This window comes from Sparus aurata, chromosome 12, assembly GCF_900880675.1.
Source record: "Sparus aurata chromosome 12, fSpaAur1.1, whole genome shotgun sequence".
In the NCBI taxonomy this organism is placed as follows: Eukaryota; Metazoa; Chordata; class Actinopteri; order Spariformes; family Sparidae; genus Sparus; species Sparus aurata.
The window spans coordinates 16,779,089-16,800,499 of record NC_044198.1 but is presented as its reverse complement, the minus strand read 5'-3'; positions in this window follow the sequence as shown (position 1 = coordinate 16,800,499).

The window sequence follows — 21,411 nt, the reverse complement described above, 5'->3', positions numbered from 1 at the left end:
AGCTATATGGATAATAAACAAATGCCTCTTCAGGGGATAATCAAACTGAAATGGGCTTTTACAAGCGATCAAGTCTGTCTCCCCAATGAAATAAAATAATAAACATCAAATAATAAAAAAAGAAAGCCCGCAGGCGTCCGGCTATATGTAAGGCAGGCAACACAGCACAAAAAAGGACAGCCTTGAAGCAGGCAGTCTAGCTGACTAGTGACTTTTGTGGCCACTCAAATTGGCTGAAGATTAAACACAGTTTCCCTCAACTGGAATGAAACAGGGCAGCAAAAAAATATCTCAGTTTGGGCCTAAACAGTCCAGAGTTTCTGGCTGGCAATCTATCATGGTGTGACCTGCAGTGTTTCAGGGACAGATTCAGAATGGGTGCCCAATCTGCTTCCACTCATTAATCAGGAGTCAGCCTTCCCACCCTGCAAACAGGTGATCTGAATACACTGCAGTCAGTCCTGTGGGATTTAGAAATTCAGCTCAAAACAAAAAAGATAGCAAGTCTTAGTCAATGGGACTGCTACAATGGTAACAACAACAGCAATAACAATTGTGACATTACATGTCACAGTTTTATCAAAGTAGCTAATATAAGTTTGTCAGGATCATGAAAGAACAGCAATAATAGCAGTTTATCTTAACTTGCTTACAAAAACACAACACTGGAGCTTAGATTGATGAATTTTATTTCAATTCAGCTACTTTTGAACAGAACTTTCTAATCCTCACGTAATAACTCCTTCCTCCTGTGGTTCTCTTGTACAAAAAAAGTTATACAATGATTGGGTTTTATGTTAAGTCCCCGGGGATGTCGGGGAGGGAAAAAAAAAAGTCTCCACAGAAAAACAAAGACATCTTTTTCAATCCCTCACCATCATGAGAATCCTTCACAAGAAGCATATTGAGCAACGCCGCTGAAATTTCAACAGTTACACAATTGTCGTTTCATTCCCCACAGCTTGTCTGAATACTGTGTGAAAGACCTCGGAGAAGAGTTTACCACCAAATCTGTCGATCTAACAAGTCATCAGATCAGCTGCTTTGTGCTAACATTTCTTGAAGGACAGCAAAGGCACACACGCACACACACACACACACACACACACACACACACACACACACACAGACTCCTCATACTCCACTTGCAATGTACACATACACACACAAACATCCATCAGCGCCATGCGGAGCCCGTATTCACAGCTGTCTCAGATGAGAAAAATCAAAGATGGTGGCGCCTGGTCGACATGGCGAACATGACATCTTGTCCTTGCGTTTTCCTCCTGACAGCCCCTGGTTCTTGTCACCCCAACGCCATCCTGCCTGCCTTCATAACCTGTTGGAGAGCACTGCATGTCACAGGCCCGGGCCTCTCGGCGTGTCACGGGGCTGATCAACCTTGTGTGGCAGCTACCTGACGCCCTGTCTGGCAGCTCACCTCCATCACTGTCATGCTCTCACATTCCAGTTTCTCTAGGCCCCATCACAAGCATGATTTATAGCCTGGAAAATGGTGAACGCTGGGGCACCTCTTCAGAACTTGGGCTCCACTTCTTTTCTTGGTTTACATCTCAGGCAACTTTGTACTGTTCTGCCGCAGAGCAAACTTACCTGTCTGTTCCTGAAATGAGCATAATTCTCAGAACTAACTTTGCAGTTTGTTGTCAAATCCATTCTCAGGCTCTTCGGCTACGTGATAATTGTCGAGAATGGAAGTCATCCAGCCCGAGGGTTAGAAAGCTTCTGAAATGTCTTTGTATTTAGCTGTGTTTGACAATCAGGGTCATCTCGATGGCTGACCTCTCTGTTGTTCAGGCCATGCTTGACCAGCAAATATGTGTATTGAGGTGCACTGATCCAAGCCACCCGCAGACACTGAACAGGCGAGTGGTGACAGATAAGTAGCGAGACGAGCCCTGACAGGTCACAGCTTCTAACACGACGTGACACCTAATAAGTGGTGTTTTTCTCTAAGAAACACACACACACACACACGCACACTCTTGTGAGTGAGCAGCCCAACGGCTCTCAAAATGTTAAAAGAGGGGAGACTTTTTGGTGGCAAGAGATGAAAAAGACGGCAGAAGTAGGCCGTTTTGAGTGTCACGGAAATAGTTTGGCTTTCTATTTTGTTTGATTCCACTCTTTGATTTTATGTTTACGTGTCCTCACCAAGTCTCATAAATGAAAGGAAGGAGCTGGGACTGTCAACAACTCTGTGAGTATCGTGTTAAAAAGGCTCAGATTATGGTTCTATTTGTTTATTGGGTTTCATTCATTCACATTGTTTTCCTGAGGCACATTTGAGCCCCCAGAGATGAGGTTAGCAGCTGGTCATGTCTCTGTGATGGTTCACATGATTAAGGCTGTGTGAAAAAACAGTCAGTGTGAATGGTGCTGATTGTTGGGGATGGAAGGAATAGACCCTTTGTCAGATTTTGGGGGATTTTGGAGAAGAGAGCTGAAAACCGATATGTTCTAAAAAGCCCAGAATTTCACAATTTTGAGAGGCAGGCTGGTGGGGATGTTTTGTAGATGGTTTCTGAACAGTGGTTAACATTTTTTTTTTGTACGAAAACTTGGCTTGTAAAAATTTGCCTTCTTCATATGTGAAAATCACAATTTCACGTGCGAATTGAATATTTAAACGTTAAAATAAAAAACAATGCAATGTCACATGTGGAAGTTTTCAAAAGTGATAGTTATTTTGAGATATAAATGGAAACTTCCATATTTGATTTAAGACACCCGCACACGGAAACAAAACCCAGAATATTAAATCAGTAAAATTAGCGTCTTCACACGTTTACACATTTTCAGATGCAGTTGGCATCTTCATTTATGAAATGTGAAAATGAAATAATATCACATAAGACATTTACATTTTTAAATATGAATTTCTGTACATACATTTGTTTGTGATAAGCTTTTTTTCCACATGTGAAACATAACTGCTGCATGTAGAAAGAAACATTATGAAACTCCTATATATATTCAATAACTATAAACACACTTAAACAAATATTATGTAACTTAAAATAGTTACAGAACCATGTTGATGGTACAGTGTCTTGCAATGGTGTGAATGGTCAGCCACTCCGCCCCTCCATCACTTGTTTCTGCACTATGTAATTTCAGTGAGAGGGCAGGATCACAGCGTTACATGTTTACTTCAACACATAACATTGTTATGACGTGGTGAGTTTTGTTTGTAGTTAGCACCTTCATTTCGTCTCACAAATTGTAAACCCGTACAAGGTGTTTCTCGCTTGTAAAACCAAACCCCTGCCAATGGAACAAGTGAAAATCACCATCATCATTTTCTTGTAGATTGTCTTTTAATAAGATGTTTTTTTACTAGAAATTAGAGAAATAAACTGGGTTTTGCAAGCAGTCTAAAATGTGGCTGTTCTCCAGTAAGCGGGAGTACATGAAGATTCCTCAGGTTTGATTGTTTCTTTATGGTAATAATTTCGTTTTTTAATTATTCACGACAGACCTTTTTTGAAAAATCATTTCACATTCTTCCACTTCCTCCTGTCAGAAACATTTAAATTCTATGTCTTCAGACAGCACAGTTACAATTCCCCTGTGGCAGCACTGATCGATGAATTCAGTTTTACTTGGTAACTGAAGACTGTTTTGCAGTCAGCAACATTACCTGCTTCCTCGCCAGCCTTTTCAGTCCAGCTGGCACTTAGTCCACCTGACACAAGGGAGATGAATATGAAATGCCTCTTGCTTTGTTTCCCCTCACTGCTATTGTAGCTCCTGTGATTAGATTTAAGAGTGAAGTGCCCCGTAAGCTGATCTGTAGGTGGGGTGTAAGACTGCCACCCTTTAGAAAGTACCTTGGCATGATGCGCAATTGATTGCTGCTGGAGTTAAGTTTATAGCTCCTGGCATGTGTCTTCCATGGATCCAGTTGGCTTTAAACCGAATGGGCCATCTCAGCAAAAGAGGTTTACAGCTGGGTTGAGGTGGTTGCATTGTGATTAGTGTGTCTTAAATCAATCCAGTCCCAAGAATAATGTGCCAATGTACAATTTTCATTTTCCTGTTATCACAATCCTGCATAAGTATCCAGTTTTGTTGTCATGTCTGCTCACATGTCTGTAACATGTCCTGATGTATCATTAAACATATCCAGTGGTTCAGTGTTAACAAATGGTTAAAAAGCCTTCTTGAACAGTGTTCTCTGGCATGGCCGCCATCCTGCCCCAAACACATTTGTCTTGTGTCGGTGCGGTTTGTAAGGACGTAGTATGAGAAGCGTTCGCTAATTGGGAAGATGGCAAGACATCGACCAAAGGCCGGGGTTCCACCAACGTCTTCCACATTAACCAAATCTCCCCTCACAACCTTTGTCCACTGGAACATGTCCCAAGGTCTCGTTAACATTATCCAGTGGTTTCACTTTTACAGATGCTGAAACACTGTCCCACGGGTCCCTTGTCCAAAATATCCAATTGGTTCACACAAATGTTGAAATGCCAGCCTGAGCAGTGCTATCTTGTTAAAAACATTCAGTGGTTTCTCACTTGCAAATGTTGAAATTCTGTCTGGAACAGTGGACTCTTGCTTGGTGGCCTTCCTGCTTTGCTGTGTTTGCGGCTTACCTGGTTCTGTCACCGCTAGCCTGACTAGAACACTTGTTAAAAGAATCCAGTGGTTTCGCCCCTATGAATGCTAAAAGGCTTTCACTCACTTGATGGCCATCCTGCCAAGCTGTGTTTGTCACAGCTGGTTAAATACCCCATTGTCTCTCTGATAATACCCAGTGGTTTCACGCTAACAAATGGCAACTGTCATATGAATGTGTCATGACATATGATAAGAATATTTTTTCTGTATCCATGATTGGTAGAAATTTACCATCTCAACATTTTATTGAGGTGGTTGGGCTGCTTAAATAAGTCCAACTTTTTTTGAATAATTGAAACCTTCGTAATTAACTCACTAATTAACAAGAATACAACAGTTTAATTGCAATGAGATTGTATCATCTACAACAGAAAGGCTCCCTAGATTTTTGCCCATGTCCTATCAGCAGTTGAACTTTCTGAACTTACTGATATCCAGCTTGCAGCGTCCCCCTCTGCTGACACTGTATTGTCTGTGAGGTCAGTGGTCTTTATACTCTTGAGCTCGATCACAGTGGACAAGCTCTGTCCAGCAGCTACGGTTAGCAACTAGCATCACCCCTTGCTACCCCTTAGCCCATGCGGCTATCGCCATACCAACTCTCTTTAGCTTATCTGCTCCCATAGAGGCTGTTTCACTGGCTGGGGACTGCATCTGTTAAAGCATGTAGCTGTCAGAGCAACTTAGCCACCAGCCTCTCAGACGTGGCCCAGGGGGAGCTGTCCTTTCTGGGCCAGTGAAGCCCGATGTTGTTTTGGGGCCTTGGCTACGCTAGCATGTCTGTATCTGGACGGGATGATGGGCTTTATTGGTGTAAAAAGACTAATTTCGTCTTCTTTCAACGCAGACTGCAATGAATTCTTACTCGCGAATGCCAGCTATGAAATTTGATGGCGCCTGGATTTACAGATTGGCTTAAGAGCTGCCACTCTGGTGATACTGGTGCCAGTGTCGGTGTGTGTGTGTGTGTGTACAGAAGGAGTGGGGTTTCTGTGGTTTGGTTGTGTTGACCATTTTGTGGTTCCTTAACTCCATGTTTTAAAGACGCACAGGGGCCTTGGATTTCCAAGTGTTTTCAGCTGGAAACGTAACACTCGGAGCCTTCTGCTCGGTGGCAGCAGTGAACTGTGATTAGATCTTCTACCTCCGAAATGAGACCGTGTTGTAAAAGAAAAATTACAATGTTGTCACTCTAATGTATATTTCCGTCTCTGAATACATAATTTTTCTACAAGCTACCTCACCGCATGTGTCTGAAGTGTGTTTGGTTAAAGCTCGGATATGGATTACAGAGATTTATTTTAGGAGTGAGGGAGAAAGTGGTAAACTGACATACAAAAGACTGACAGACCCATAAACAGACTGACAAAAAGAAACACACATTTACAACCCGACCTATACGCTGATTGACAGAAATTACATAAAAAGGTTATTGTTTTTTGATGGAAATGTTCTGTTTCTCCCTAACTCCCCCCCTTTTGCCGCAGCGCTTCGCTTCTGTGCAGCTCTCCTTTAGGAACAGGTGTTAGCCAGCAGATATGGCGCGGGGGGGATTAGGACAAGTTTTTGAAGGATTGTCAGTGAGGGCTGAGATTTTCAGATTACACATACATGCGAGTGATAACACAGGAAATTCACACTGTAATCCGCATGTAGAGGATCTACCAAAGGGGATATACTTGGAGACATGTTCAAGATTCTCCTGTTTGTGCTGCTCTGTCAGTGAATAATGCCACCTAAGCTGTGAAATCCGCTGATCTGCAAACAGCCTTTGATATCACGCACGCAGGTACGGATGCGTCTCAGGAGTTAAGTTGTGAGACTCTTTTATTTGCAACAACACCCATCTGTTTGCTATAGTTTACGCTGTGATAGCATGTGGCCCGCTAATTGCAGCTATATGATTACAAAACGTAATATAATAACGCCAGTTTAATTTAACCAATTGGCTGGCTCGTCTGTGCATTAAGTGATGCCTCCAGCTCTGCCCTCCTCTGCGGTGTGTCTTCCGAGGGCCCTGCAGTCGAAGAGGGTCAATATCAACATATTACTGAGCCCTGACAGAGCCGCAGACAGTCACAATGAGAAAGGATCAGCAAGTCAGCAGCACCTGCCGCTCTCTGCATGCGGCCACACACACACACGCACACACACACACACACACAAGCAATACACTGACAGGCGCAAACACAGATGAATAAACACACAAAGACACTCTCACGCACACACGCACACAAACAGAGCTCAGCCCCGGCTTAATCTAATCAAGTGCGATGGCTAGCTCGATTAATAAAGCCAGCTATTGACTTCTAATTGGCGCCGCTCTGCTCTGCTAATTTCCTGGGACGAAATTACACTAATGCGGTTTGCCTGATGGAGTACTTATAGTTGGCTCCCGAGAGAGACAGGCCTTCGAGACGGATAGATAGCAAGGTCGGAGAGAGAGAGAGATAGAAATATATATAGAGAGGGAGACAGAGAGAGAGAAGGGGGGGGGGGCTGGATGTTAAACTTTGATAAAGATCGGAGGCTGTTGTTTCAGTGCAGACCATTTTCTAATCAGTGGCCTGCTGTCTTTGGAAATGTCATCCAGGCCGGTGTAACTTTACTGCTCGCAGAGAGAGAGGAAGTGAGAGAGGGAGTGCAGCACAGGACAGCTCAGGCTGCTGACTTTCACTAGCGGAGTGTAACACTAGCCACCTGTCTACACGCTAATGAATTCTCTCCAAACCGCTCACTTCTGAGCCCACCGCTGCATGCACACACACCCAGTCCACACTCTCCCTGTGCTCTGATCACATTAGTTTTGGCAAGCAGAACCTCAGATATCTGGTCACAGCCAGAAGATTGTGTGAAACACACACTCCTACATGGAAGAACATTTTATATATTTGAGAGATCATGACCAGTAGAGGTTAGTTTCCTGCCAATTACATAAGAATTTTGCTGTATAAAATAATGATATTTTCATTGTAATGTAATAGTAGACATTGACTGTAAGCACTTACGCCGTGTGCATCTGCAATAATCCCAACCACTCCTCACCCAAAACCATACAAGAAAGTCCAACATCACGCGCACACACAGACACGCACACACGCACACACACATGCCCCTAAAGCCATCTTAATTTTGTTTTCACATAAGGAATATTTTCGTCAAGGCACACTGACAGATTATCTCACAAATTTAGCACTATCTGCATCTTATTCTGCTCCTAATCCATATTTGTAATCTTGGTTCCTATGACAGTAATTCACAATCCCCCGGTGACACATGCTGTAATCCCCGGCTGACACTGATCTCGGAGGCCAGCAGCACCTGTTCCCTCTCAAGATGAGAGAAAACACACTGGACTTTTCTTCAGATGATTTCTTTTTTTTCCTTTTTTTTTTATCTGTTATTCATCTGAAGCTCCAGATTAAAGATTCATACTGTCAACACATTGTTGGGAATAATATGTGGATTATGCGATTTATGTAGTGTCTGGTGCCTTTGAATAAAATAAGTAATTTAATCCAAATATACATGCAGTCAAGGACATTGTTGTTCTACTTTATGTGTGTTATTATTACTGGCTAAATATCAAAACAAGCAGCTTTAGTGTTTAGAATTGGGTTTAATATTTTGAAGTATTCAGATGTAAGTTTATTTCTTAAAGGAGTTTTATGGAGTTATGAAGAAGAGATTCAAACTCATAATTTTGATATTTACAATGTTAATGAGGTTATATACAAACTTAGAACGATTATTTTTTCCATGACTGAATAAACAAACTGTTTTCAGGGGAAAATAAGGTCCCCAGAACACTGTTTAAAGCTAGAAAGGTGGCAGGGTCTGCCAAATATAAACAAGTATAAATAAGTAAAACAGTATGAAGTGGTGTCCTTTAAAGGTCAGTTTGTTTATTCAGTCTTGAAAACAAAGACAATGTGTTTATTTAGATTGTTTAGCCATAAAAAAATCATCAATGAAGATCTTTCTCTTCTGATTAAAATGTGTTTCCCCAAAACTGCATAGTGCACCTTTAATGTAGAATTATACCGGTTTGAAATCTTATTTTATAAAGAGGGACGTTGGAAGATATATCCACTACCTGTATGCTTGTGACGTTCAGATCAGCAGATTACATACAGCGCATCATATATCATGAAGACCTGGATTTAGAGAGATTAACAGACTTTATGTGTTTTATGTAAACACGCTGCGTTTAATGAATAAGTGAAAGGTGGAAAATCAAGAGTTCCTCCCTCTCTTAATCTTTCTTATTCATGCCTGTGACCTGGATTGTGGCAAGTTGTCTTGATCCAGTGTTAAGATCCCATATTAGGAAATGGATTGGTGTGTCTTTGATGGCCCAGATTACCAGTAATCTTATCTCCTCAGACGAGGAAAGATTAGGAGAGTGCAAAAAATCTGGTACTTATCAGGCCAATAGGGAATCTTCTTCACATTAAACTGGGGTAAAATAATAAAACAACATCTCTTGTCAAATCTGATGGGGAAGTATAAACTAGGTGTAGCTTTATGAATATTTCATCATAATATCTTATTCTGGATTGTAAATCAAAGGCTGATTTTTCTTTTCCCAAAGCTCAGAGAACAACATATTTTGAGCGATATGTTTGTTTACTCAAAATCAGATCAGATATTCACCTCAGATATTAAGAATATGAAGCGGGCAATCCAGTTGAACTCTTATGTTTTTAATAACACTTGGATCCAAATACAGACATATATGGTCACTGTTTGTGTTTGGCTGTAGATTAAATCTGTCTGAAAGCCAGATTAGGTGACAGTGGTTAAAACCGGGGGTTGGTTCTTCAAATGCAGTTGAAATATTAAATTACTTTTCACAGGGTCAGAGTCACAGCATGCTCAGCCTCATTTAGATTGAATAAGAATGTTATAGATTTGCTGTCAATGAGAGAAACACTGGAGAGAGTCACAGATCCTGCATGTAGAAGGACACAACCTTGGAAATGAAACAAAAAATAAATGTAAAAATAAATAAATACAAGCCCCCCCCCCCCCCCCCCCCCCCCCCCCCCACACACACACACACACTACACTTCCCACCCCCACACACACACAACCAAGAGACGCTAGTTCCTCTTGAACCTGGTCCAAACACACACTCACTCAATTAGCCGGAGCCGCCAAGGCGACGTCAACGCGAACTTCCAAACAATAGGCACAGGGGATTCATAAAGCACAGGGAGGAAACATGAGCTAATACCACTATTCCAATTAAAGAAACATTTGTTGCCTCTGACACCTAAATGTGATTCTCCACAGCTGTGGCGTGCTCCAGCACAATAGTAGGTTTGCGAGGGCAGGGTTTGTTGCATTGTTGGCAGTCGATTGTGTGAAAGGTTGAGTCAGGCCCAGGTCCGGTCTCTTGAGAGGTATGCTTCATCACAGCAGAGGAGACCTTTTGTTTTCCCTTTTCAAAGGATTTCCAGCACTCCCTGCTCCAATCATGGCCCCTATTCATGAAAAAACACAGGGCTCAAGTGGACGGTGATGGAACATATAAAAGTACTTCTCTGGCTGTGATGTTTACTGATGATCGTTGTCTGAGCTGAAGGCTATTGGGAAGACAACCCACATGTAAAATGTTCTTTGTGAAAAGCCTCACCTTATGCCTACAGCTGCATCACATTGATGCTGCAACTGTATGTTCGATGACAATCTCTAATCAAGATAACCTTTAATTCAATGGATTATTTTTAGGGTGATTCATTGTCTCGGTGTGATGTTATCTTATCCACACAGAATGGAGCTGGTGTGCAGTTTCTTTGACAGTAGGGGTCACTCTTCTCTCCTCCCTAGTGGAGCATTAGGATCAGAGTCCTGACACACATGTATGCATGAACTGGCAGACAAAGGTTCAATCATACACACATGCATGTACATGTTTTTGCAGCATGGCACGCACATATGCATACATGTGTGCCGGCAGAAAACCGCAGAATTAAATACACACACTTCCCCCCTTCTTCTCCTCCTCCGTCCCACGGAAAGGTCTGCGTACATCGCATCACAGTAACATAGCCCCCGACAGCAGCGGCGGTATTGCTTGTCTTGTGGTAGCTGTGGTTAGTGTCATACAAGAACAGCTACTGAGATGCCCATGGACTCAGACAAGCTTCCTGCCAGGGGCCTGTCACTGACAAACCCAGGCCTGGCGTGTCAGCTTTCCTCCGGCCCGAAGGGAAAGGCCCTTCACTCCGAGGAGCCGTGGCTCCAGCACACGCCACACACCAGCCCCAGCCCAATCACTAACCTGGGCCACAAAAAAAACATGAAGTGCTGCGTTCCATTTAAACCGACAGGATAAGAAAACACTGATCATTCGATTTTAATGAAATATTCAAAATCAGAGGAACCCTAAACGCAATATATGTAAACTAATGCTTGTGTAATGCTGCAAATATGCTTTAATATTTGATCAACGCACCATCTGGATGCCTTTCTTACATGTTTAAAACCGTCAGAAAAACAAACTGCTTCAAGTTTGTTTTTTTTAATAGTCACACAGCAAAACAAAACAAGAGAAAATCCGCGTACAAGTGCACAAGACGTGATTTTTGGGTTAGGATTTTTCTTTAATTTTGCCATCTTTTCTTTGTGGCGTCCATTAGCACTGAGGTATTAATGAAATCCAGCGGTAAAATAGCTTTGGTGGGTGCTTTCCTCTTCAAATCTCTCATCTCCAGCAGGCTAACCTGATCCCGTGCAGCCAGACTCTGAGCCGGAGATCTCTGCACTTCCTGGTGTCCCAGTAATGATTGTTAATGATGTCATCTGATCAGCAGAAGAGGATGTGTGCGAGTATGTGTATCTGCGTGTTCTGTGCGGTCTGTGTGTGCGCCTGGATGAAGATACCTCCGCCAGATTGAGTAGGGGGTCATTTTATGTTTGGTGGGGAACGGGGGGAGCAGGAAGTGTGGAGGACAATGAACTCCAGTGTCTGTTCATACAAACATAACTGTCTTCATCTTCTGCCTGAGCGAGAGGGCCCCCTCCCCTATTCTTAATCCCCACCGCTCACCCATTACTTGTAAACCCCACCCCATGGCCCCCATCAGCCAGATCAGGGGTCAGATGGTAATTACTGTTCAGCCTTTCCCTTTAAAACCTATTCAGCTCCTTCATAACACAAACAGGACCTGATTACAGAGCACAGGGCTCGTCCACCATAATATCACTGGCTACAGGTAGCTCACTTCACAGGTGAAATCAGTAAGTTTCTGTATGCTAGCAGCATTCGGGGTCCTGCTTTTGATTTTGTTTTTGTGTACGGCTATCTCGGGAAATAGAAAAAGTCTAAATTGACACAATGTGTGAAATAAATTCTGATCCACATGTAAGAAAAAATGAAATAAAAAATTCTAATCATGTATGTCATTCACATGTGAAAATGTACATTTCTTAGTTCTCAGTTTTCATTTGTGGTTCATGTTCACATCACACACCACATTTTTTTCTTCAGATGTTAAAATTTTAGGTCACAAGTACAAAATATTCCATCGCACATACAATATTTTATTTAGGTGTGAAAGTGTGATTTTCACATGTTTAAGTTTATATTGTGACATAGTTTGTGCTGTCACCTTATTTGTCGGACTATTCACAATATGTTTACACACATGACTAAGAATATTATTACAATAAAGTAAATGTTTAATTTAGCATCGTAAAAAGCATCACATTTTAACATTCAAGTCTTTAAGGCAAATTTGTACTTTTATAAAACAGTTACACAGTTAACACAAACTAAGTGCGAGTTGTCTTAATAGCCAGCTGCAGATTTTATCAATACCCAATATATTTTCGCTTTCAACGCTGCACTGCAACATCTGCACCATATTTAAATCTTTTGTCCTTTTTTTCCATCCGTTCCATCCTGGAACCAACATTTGCTCTGTATGTTATTTGTCCCTCCCTTGATTTTGGTTTCTTTGCTGCCTCAGGCAGATGTTTGTTTATGCCCGGTGCAAAGGATTGTGTCCAAGCCAGCTGCTTATTTTGATGATTTGAAATTTTCTGACTTTGGCGCTGTCCTACTGAGAGCTCAGTGCACTGCAACTAACATACAAATAAACAAAACACAACGCAGACAATATAACCAAATATAGAACTGAACTCAAGTTGAAACCAGTCTTTGGTTTTGAGCTAGCATTTTAAACTCATATGAGGTTTAACATTCTGATTCTTTGATTCAGGTATTATGGAAGATATCTTCTTTTCCTAAGGTGTATGTAGTGTACAGGCTGTACAATTGTGTTAAATGTGTTAAGGAACAGGGGAAAAGTATAATTTTCTGGTTTAGATAGACTTTGTGAAACAGTCCTCTCCAAAACACATCCATTAAACATTAGCATCAAAAATAGCTCTGAGATTCAAATCCCAGAATCCCGCCATTATAACAGTTTTGCCACAGTATCAACCTTCTTTCTTACGTCTTTGTATCCATATTTTCACCTGTTCAATATACAACTTACAGACAGTCTTGTTCACAGTTATGTACCATCAGATTTGTATCTCTCTGGGCTGGGTCATGTACGGCAAAGCCATAAAAACATATGGAGAAACACTTTTTACTGCTGTTCCGAAAATCAAAGCAGTTTCCATATCTCCACCTCAGCCAGGACCCCAGAGAACGTGGCGTAGCTGTTAGATGCTTCCGTCTCACACAAACAATGTTTAATGATTTCCTCATACAAACGTAAAGATGTGGGCAGACAAGGCATTATGAAAGCCTTGTAGATAGTGCTAATGGAGCCGTGGTTGTTAATGGGCCAGCAGCACTCTCAGTGATAAATGATGCTTATCATACATAAAGCACCAAGGATTTGTTACACTTCTCCATCTGCCCATCCTCTGATGCAGCCACTGATAACACCCTAATGATATGTGGCATGGTTGTGGCCTTCCATGAACGGTGTAACATAGTATTATAGTGGACATAGATCTTTTTGTGAGTATTTAAACATGTTTTTAGACAACACAAAAGTGCTAGACATTAAGTAAATCACATTTGTATGATAAAAACCCATTCCGTTGTCTCCACTGTCTCCTTTAAATGTCTGCTGATCACCCAAAGGTCTCTTAAGTCTGTGGTTGACAAAGGTAGGTCATGGCCCTTGTTTGAGTGGTCTTGTCTGGGGAAACAGGCGCAGGAGACTGCAGACCACTTGCCAGTCCGACGACTAGTCCCGGCCAAATGGGTGTAATTACATTGTGTTTGGCTCCTAACTCATTGGTGGGGGGTGGAGGTGAAGGGGCACGACCCCGCACTTCCAGAACATGACCTGGGAATGCTGAAATGAGACTTGAGTCTGCTTGTGACAATGGCTACCGTGGTGACCTGGCTAACGGGCCACAGCTGATGTCCCCAGCACCCATCTGTTTCTTTCACCTCCATGAGTCACATGTGTTTATAAGATATCTGGTTGGAGCAACAGGGCCAGAATGTTGGTACAGTGTCATATTTTACATACTTCACCATTTATTGTCTGAATTATCTTCATGAACAAGTAGCATTTGGAGAATGCTTCAAATGATAGCACTGTCTTTCATTTAGCATGATCTGATATGTCTGTGTTGGTGTCTAGGACCATCACTGAAACTGACTTATCACGATTTTGTAAGGTCATCACTTAGACATCGGGGAAAAAGACCATGAAAATACACACATTATTAATGGTATAATTTCAAATGCGTGTTGAACCCTAACCCTACCACTAAACATGGCAGCAACATGTCCACAGAAAGACAAAAGTACTAATTGACAGTATGTTCTGCAGCTTTCACTTGCTGTTGATGCCCTGCGCAGCCATTTTGGATCTTGAGGCCAGGGTTGGTGGTTTCATCAGACTTTTCCGAGTTGAAATCTGACTTCAGGGGGAGTTCCAGTTGGAATTACTGCCTGGGAACGCGGACATTAAATGGAACGCACAATCATTTTTGAGGTAATGGCGAATTTTGATTATCATGGAAAGTTCTGTTGTACTTGTGGGCTCTAGCTAACAATAATCTTGTCCACAATCATGTATAAGTCCATTGCTCATATGATTTCATGCAAATGGTTATGAGCTCACCAAGAACACAAATGCGCTCATTCATCAAAATGATGTTATACTATATCTGTTCTGATACATTCAGAAAACACAAATCCTCATTAACCACGAACTGACCTAGGAAATTTATATCATCCTGGCTAATACAGTTGTCTTTTGATCCTGGTCATTAATGTCCCATTAGGACTATATTTTATGTACTGTTTTATGCAGCACTCACTACCTTAGACCTTATTATGAGCTGAATGATCAATATCCAGATATAGGTGGCTCTGGAAGGAGAGAGTGTTTTTTGGTTAGAAAGTAAATTGAGCCCAAACTTTTCTGTCAAAGCAGTAAAAGACATCTCGAAACTTTGTGGTAAATCAGAGGCAGATGTGTATGTTTATAAAGATAAATTGAATTAAAGGCTAGTCCGTGCTTTGTTGGCCAGACTATGGGTCCTCAGTGGCCTTCTAATCATGCTGTCGGTGATTTAACTGGCTTCAACAGGTAATGCTATTTAAGGGGAACTAAGGCAGGCACCAGGAAATGAAACACGGTCGCCTTAACATGGATTGTTGAAGTAGTGGCTTGACATCTCCCCCCTTCACCGCGCCCCACACCCGCTTCTTCGTCCCTAGCCCTAGTCAGGACCACAGCTAACTAGAAAAAAACTAATTAAGCCTTCGAGTAAAATGCTCTCTTTGGAATGTATCTGGCAGTATCTGTTACTCTGAGGCCTGTGCATGTGCACAAACCAAGGCAATCGACAAGGACCAAAGCTTTGCTGCTGTGTTTGGCCACACTGGGTGCCATTTATTCTTAAAGTTTTTTGGGTTTTTTTTCCATTTTACATCTATGCTAGTTATAACGATAACACAGGCCTGTGACGGACATGCTTTGCCTCGTCCCCAAATTATGGATGCACTTTCACAATTAGCGTGACACGGATACCTCCCACCTGTGTGATTATGGCAAGTATTGTCTTTCACTATACTATTCCTAATGTGTAGAAAGATTCTGGCTCCGTGCCCACATCACTACTGGCTCGGGTCACGGTTGCTGGCAGCGTGGCAGGGTGCACATAACACAACGTACAGCCCTGTGGATTTTCTGCCTCAGTTTCTCCAGTGGTTCTGTAGGCTGAATTGAGTTTGTATACCTTCATCTGACATCTCTCTAAAACAGTGTACTCACTAAACTGAATATTTGTATCCTTTCAATGCAAAGGCTGCCAGTGTCCACACTAACAGAGGTCACTCAGTGGCTGTGATTAAAAGGAAAAGTTTGACATTTTGGTAATTTGCTGAATCACTTTCTCGCCGAGAGTTAAACAAAAGGACTGACATGGCTTTTACGTCTGTGCGCTAAATATGAAGCTAATGTCAGCGGCTGGCTAATTTAGCTCAGCACAAAGACGGGCAATGGGGATAAACAGCTAACGTGGTTCAGTGAGGAGGTAACACAATCTGCCTAAAAGCGCCCTTTAAGCTCTTGAATTAACATACTCCTGTGTTTGTTGGTTTGTAATCGGGATTACACAAAAACTACTGAACAGATTGCCATGAAACTTAGATCGAGGATGTGTCCCTGCCCAGAATTGACCTTATTAACTTTTTGTGCATTTCCAGATAAAGGGACGAATCTCGTTTTTTTTTTCTCTCTCATTTTTGTAAATTTCTCAGGGGATGATGTATGGATCTTGATTTAAAAAAATATTGAGCATATTTAGCTGGCAATTTAAGGCGTATCCTAAATCTGGTGAGCTTGAATTATAGTGAAGTAGTTGTAGGTGGTTTAAAATGTAGTGATACAGGGCTTTCGAGAAGGATACTAGAGTAGGCTGGACTGAATTAAAGGGGACTGTTGGGCCTTGGTGGAGGTATGTGCTCTACTGAGTGCCATTCCAGTTTAACCTGTACAAAAACACAAATCAAGCTTGTTTTACGACTGTTATAGGGGTGACAGTGTAGGCTCAAGGAAGATACCGGTCCCAATCACGAGGTAGCCACTTATCAGACAGAGATTGGTTGTATTTTGAACATAGTAGTAGTATTTGTCCTCTAATCTATCTCAACAAAGCAAAGAAGTAACTCCTAAAATTCACTCCTAAATTTCCTGAAAAATAAATGAACCCATCCTTTTAAAATTGTGGTTGTGACAAAGGACAAATACGTTTTATACAAGTCATTCAGAAATATAAATTGACTCATCTTACAGTATTTGAATCCATGATGTCCAGTCTGCAGTTGCCACGCTGACACAGCTTGTCTAGTCTCAAGGCCCCCCCACCCCTCTTACTTCATTCTCCTCAGGCAGACCCAGCCCTCATCAAGAGGAAGGTCCTTCATATTTCCCAGTTAGGTCTGCCATTTTTCACCTTTGTCTAAAAATACAATGGAAGAGGTGGTGGTGGTGGCGGTGACGGGAGCAGGGGGGGGGTCCGAAAGATTGCTCAAGAATTGCCGGAACAAAGGGAACGGACTTGGATGGGCTAAAAATACCGCGCAGCGTGTGAATACGATAAAGGACTACGCTGGAGGACGCTGACAAAGCTTTGCTGACTTTCAAGTGGGAGAACAATGTGGCAGACACTTTCAGGGCGTTTGGCTACACACTGTGGCGGCTGGACAGGCTGTGAAGCAGGATGTCAACATCAGCCCTCATGGAGAGAACTGAGGGCTGCTGCACATAAAGCAAGAGTGAAGGAATCACTTCTATTCTTAAACCCTGATGAACACATACTTAAAAACATACGTACGGATGAGTTTTTAGAGTAAACATAGCGATATAGAGAGAGGGGCTGAGAGAGGGTCTAAGTGCAATGTGAGATGGGCCTGCGACCCCTCATCTCATCGATTCAGACAAGGAGGGCTGGACTTAATTACTTTCAATTTTCCCCCAGCCATCACTTTCCCTGTTGATCACTTTTCCCCTTCAAGCGAATGTGTGTGTGCTCGGTTGAATGTGTTCAGAGAGAGGAAGAAAGAGAGAAAGGAAGAGGTGTATGTTTTCAAGGCCAGAGCGTTTGCGGTAGATGCAGTGCTCTGGAAATTGCGGGCTACCTCATCTGTAATCTGATTTCAACGGCACTGCCCTTAGAGGTTGAGTCAATCTGATTTTCTGCCTTGACTGACTGGCTTGATGTGTGTACGCATAAGTGTGTGTGTGTGTGTGTGTGTGTGTGTGTGTGTGTGTGCGTCTCCACTGCAGGAGGTTAAATACTTACAAGGCACCACTCAGTCAGTCAGTCGCTTTCCTAGCAAGGCATCATGGGAGCGTTTGATTGGGTGAGTTACAGAGAGTGGAGTCAATTAGACAGCGTGGAGTCATGTGAGACGGTGGGGTGAAGAAGAAGAAGAAAAAAAGGGATCACGCAATAACCAGTTCAACAAGTGGCGCTCCGCTTTCATCCAAAGTATTTTCGGTGACATCATCCACAAGTGGCGCACCGTGTTGAAACTATACCCATTTCATTTATTCAAGTCAAATCCAAACACCAGTCACCGAGCGGATGATTAAGTGTTCAGGGGAGGAAGTGAGAAAATAGATGAGAGGCCGAAAACCCAAACACTCCCCCACCTGAGACGATCAACACGAACAATTAAACACTCTTGATTGCTGCTCGGGGCTGACGTGCAGGCCTCCCTTTTCTGTGAATTAAGCCTGTCCAGCTTCACCACTTGCAAACACACATGCGGGAACACACGGTCTGATGTGGCGCTGTTTACTGTAATTAGTATCAGTTCATTTACAGCCCACTGACCCAGGGTGACCTGCTGGATCTGGGTCAACAAGGACAGCCAGCGCCATGGTGGAGACGGGTGGGGCGCAAGGTAAGGCTTGCTGTCCTCGTGAGAGAGCGTGTCATCGCGTGTGTCTGCAAGGGACGGTAAGTGTGTATTGTGTGTTTGTGTGTGTGTGTGTGTGTGTGTGTGTGTGTGTGTGTGTGTGTCCCGCGGTGTCTGTCGGCAGATGACAAAAGCTGGTATGTGCGACTAGGTGTCTGAGCACACGTGTGCGACTGCGACAGTGCGACTGTGTATGTGTGCGAGCTGATTCCTCATTGTGCTGGACTTCAGAGGCCCAAGCGTCTCCTGCTTCCTCTCGGAGGCAGTGGGTTAAAAATAATGTGGTGTGCAGTGAGCGGCGGGGAGCAAGGCGCAGACAGCTAGGAGCCAGAGCGTCACACACACACACACACACACACACACACACACACGCTCACACACCCATACACACACACTCAGCCATAGCAGCGGCGCTATATGGATTTTTTTTTTTCTCTTTTATGGATATCTCACTCACGGACTTAATATCCCCATAAATGTTAGCATACACAAACAGAACGAGATGGCCATCCATTTACCCACACTTCATCTGATGCCTTTCTTCCACAACAGATAAAAAACAGATTGAACATCTGTCTCACTTTTTTCTTTTCACTCACTCTCCACCCTAAACTCCCATCATAACCCTTTCACCCTTATTATATTAGGCCGAAACCCTGTAATTACTACGATATAGGCTGCATAGAGCTGTAGGACAGTAAATACATTTTTAATTCAGTGCATTCTTTGTTAAGGCTCATTCATGCTCACTGATTCTGCACTGTTTCAATAGATAACCTTGCTAAGCAGTTGAGCTCATCCTCAGTAGATTGCAGCCTGGGTTTTGCCTAAAACTCAAGGTAAACTTAAGTGGGTTCAAACCGATCCTAGCTCAGCAAAGAATGAGACGCTCCCACAACACAAGGTGGCACTGAGATCTTGTAGGTAACTGCGAGTAAACCTTTGACACCGATATGACATGTGCCAGTTTGCCTCGACTATCTGCAGCGCATAGGAAGAAGAAGAGACTGATGACTCACAGGTAATTGGCCTATCGCAACCTCTCCCCCATCTTCCTCCTCTACCCCTCCCTCCATCGCGTGAGGAAGCCAGGGCGGCTGCAGTCTTTCTCCGCCCCGAGATAAGACTGTCTCCAACCGGCCTCGCACACCTCCTGTCATCTGTCTGCTCTCCTTATCAGCTGGCCAGGGCAGCGTGGTGGTGTTGACGCTCTAATTAAACCCACGCAGTCACACCTGCCCCCCCCCCACCCCCATCCCGCCACTACCTTTGATCTATAGCATCTAAAGTTCTCCACCGTACAGTACAATACTGGAGAATTTTGTCCTCCACAATTAGGGAACTGGGAAATGTTTTCCTTTATGCTTCATAATGACACCAAATGGCAGTGTGCAACTGTAATTGCATGCTGAACTGCTGTGTACAAAATGTCAATAAGACAAGAGATGAATATGTGCAAGGGAAATAAATCAAATCAAACACAGACATGGACATGCCATAATACTTCTTAATTAAAATACAAGTTACACAACGACATAATGGCACAGTTGTTTGAGCACTGAAAGGTCAAGCAACAGAAAAAAAAGCTGCGGCTGAGACTTAACGTGCCTGTAAAGTGGTTTTCACTCTCAAATCAGTGGTTGTGTCAAAACAACGAGGTTTCTCTCCGTCTGGAGTTTCTCCTCTGACAGTCTATTTGTCTCCATGTGTGAATGAGCTGACGTGTTTGTCAGCAGGTCTGTAGCTTTCTGACGGACTGATGAGCTGTCCACGATGTCCCCCTGCATCCGGGCAAATAATAAACAATGAGGTGGTTGTTATTGTTGTATCTTAGCACTTTAAAAAGTAGTATTATTTTTGGTTTATTTTGGCCTCATTTAAAGCCAGTTTCACACTGGACAACCCAACTGGACAAAAAACACCCAACAGCTTTTGTCTCAAAGAGCACAATCAGTATTCGTTCCAAATGTCAAACGATCCTACAGTAGTCACAGGTGTTTATCAGCTCCAATCGGCTGTGGCAACATGGCTTCCAGCCCCAGAAATTTGTTGTAAATGGGGCAGGAAGGGATCATTGAACATTTTGGGGTGGCCACCAATAGGCCGTAGGAATAACAAGTACATTCAAAATAATAATAATTATTAATTAATTCAAAATGATGTACTTAAATAAAGACATAATATAATTTCCGCAATTATTCTCATTCTTTACTGTAAATTATTAGTACCTCTATGATGCACATTGAAAAAAGTAAAAAGGAAATGAGCCCAGCTTCATTAAAGTATGGCAGCCGCTGACAACTCACTTACTTTATAATTTGTACACACAAATATCCATAACAAATGTGTGTTTTAATATTTGTCGAAATTCTAAAACGTTGTATATTTTTTCACCTTTTATGAATTTAATTACTATTCACTACTCCACCAAGCTCAGTCCTGTAACAAAAAAGACCAAAAAATCATGTTACCAAAATTCCACCAATGTGTGTTGATGTGTGTTGATGTGTGTTGATGTGTGTTGATTACTTAAAAAGAAAGAAAAAAGGCCAACTAACTTGTACTGGCAATGGTAAATAAGTCAATCACCTATTGAAAAAAACTGCAAATATGTGCTAATTTCGGTGTAAACAAACAAAAAATATAGTAGTTTGAGTTGATTTTGATTGGATAATTTTATAAATGTTTTTATTTCTGTGTCACTTTCAGCAATCCGTTTTACTTGCTACCCCAAAAGTGCTACAATTGGCACGAACTGACCTCTTGACCCTGAAAAAGAGTGAGCAAGTAAAGATGAAGGAGTTTAGACTTGGCTTGTGTGACTGAAATACTAAACAGACAAT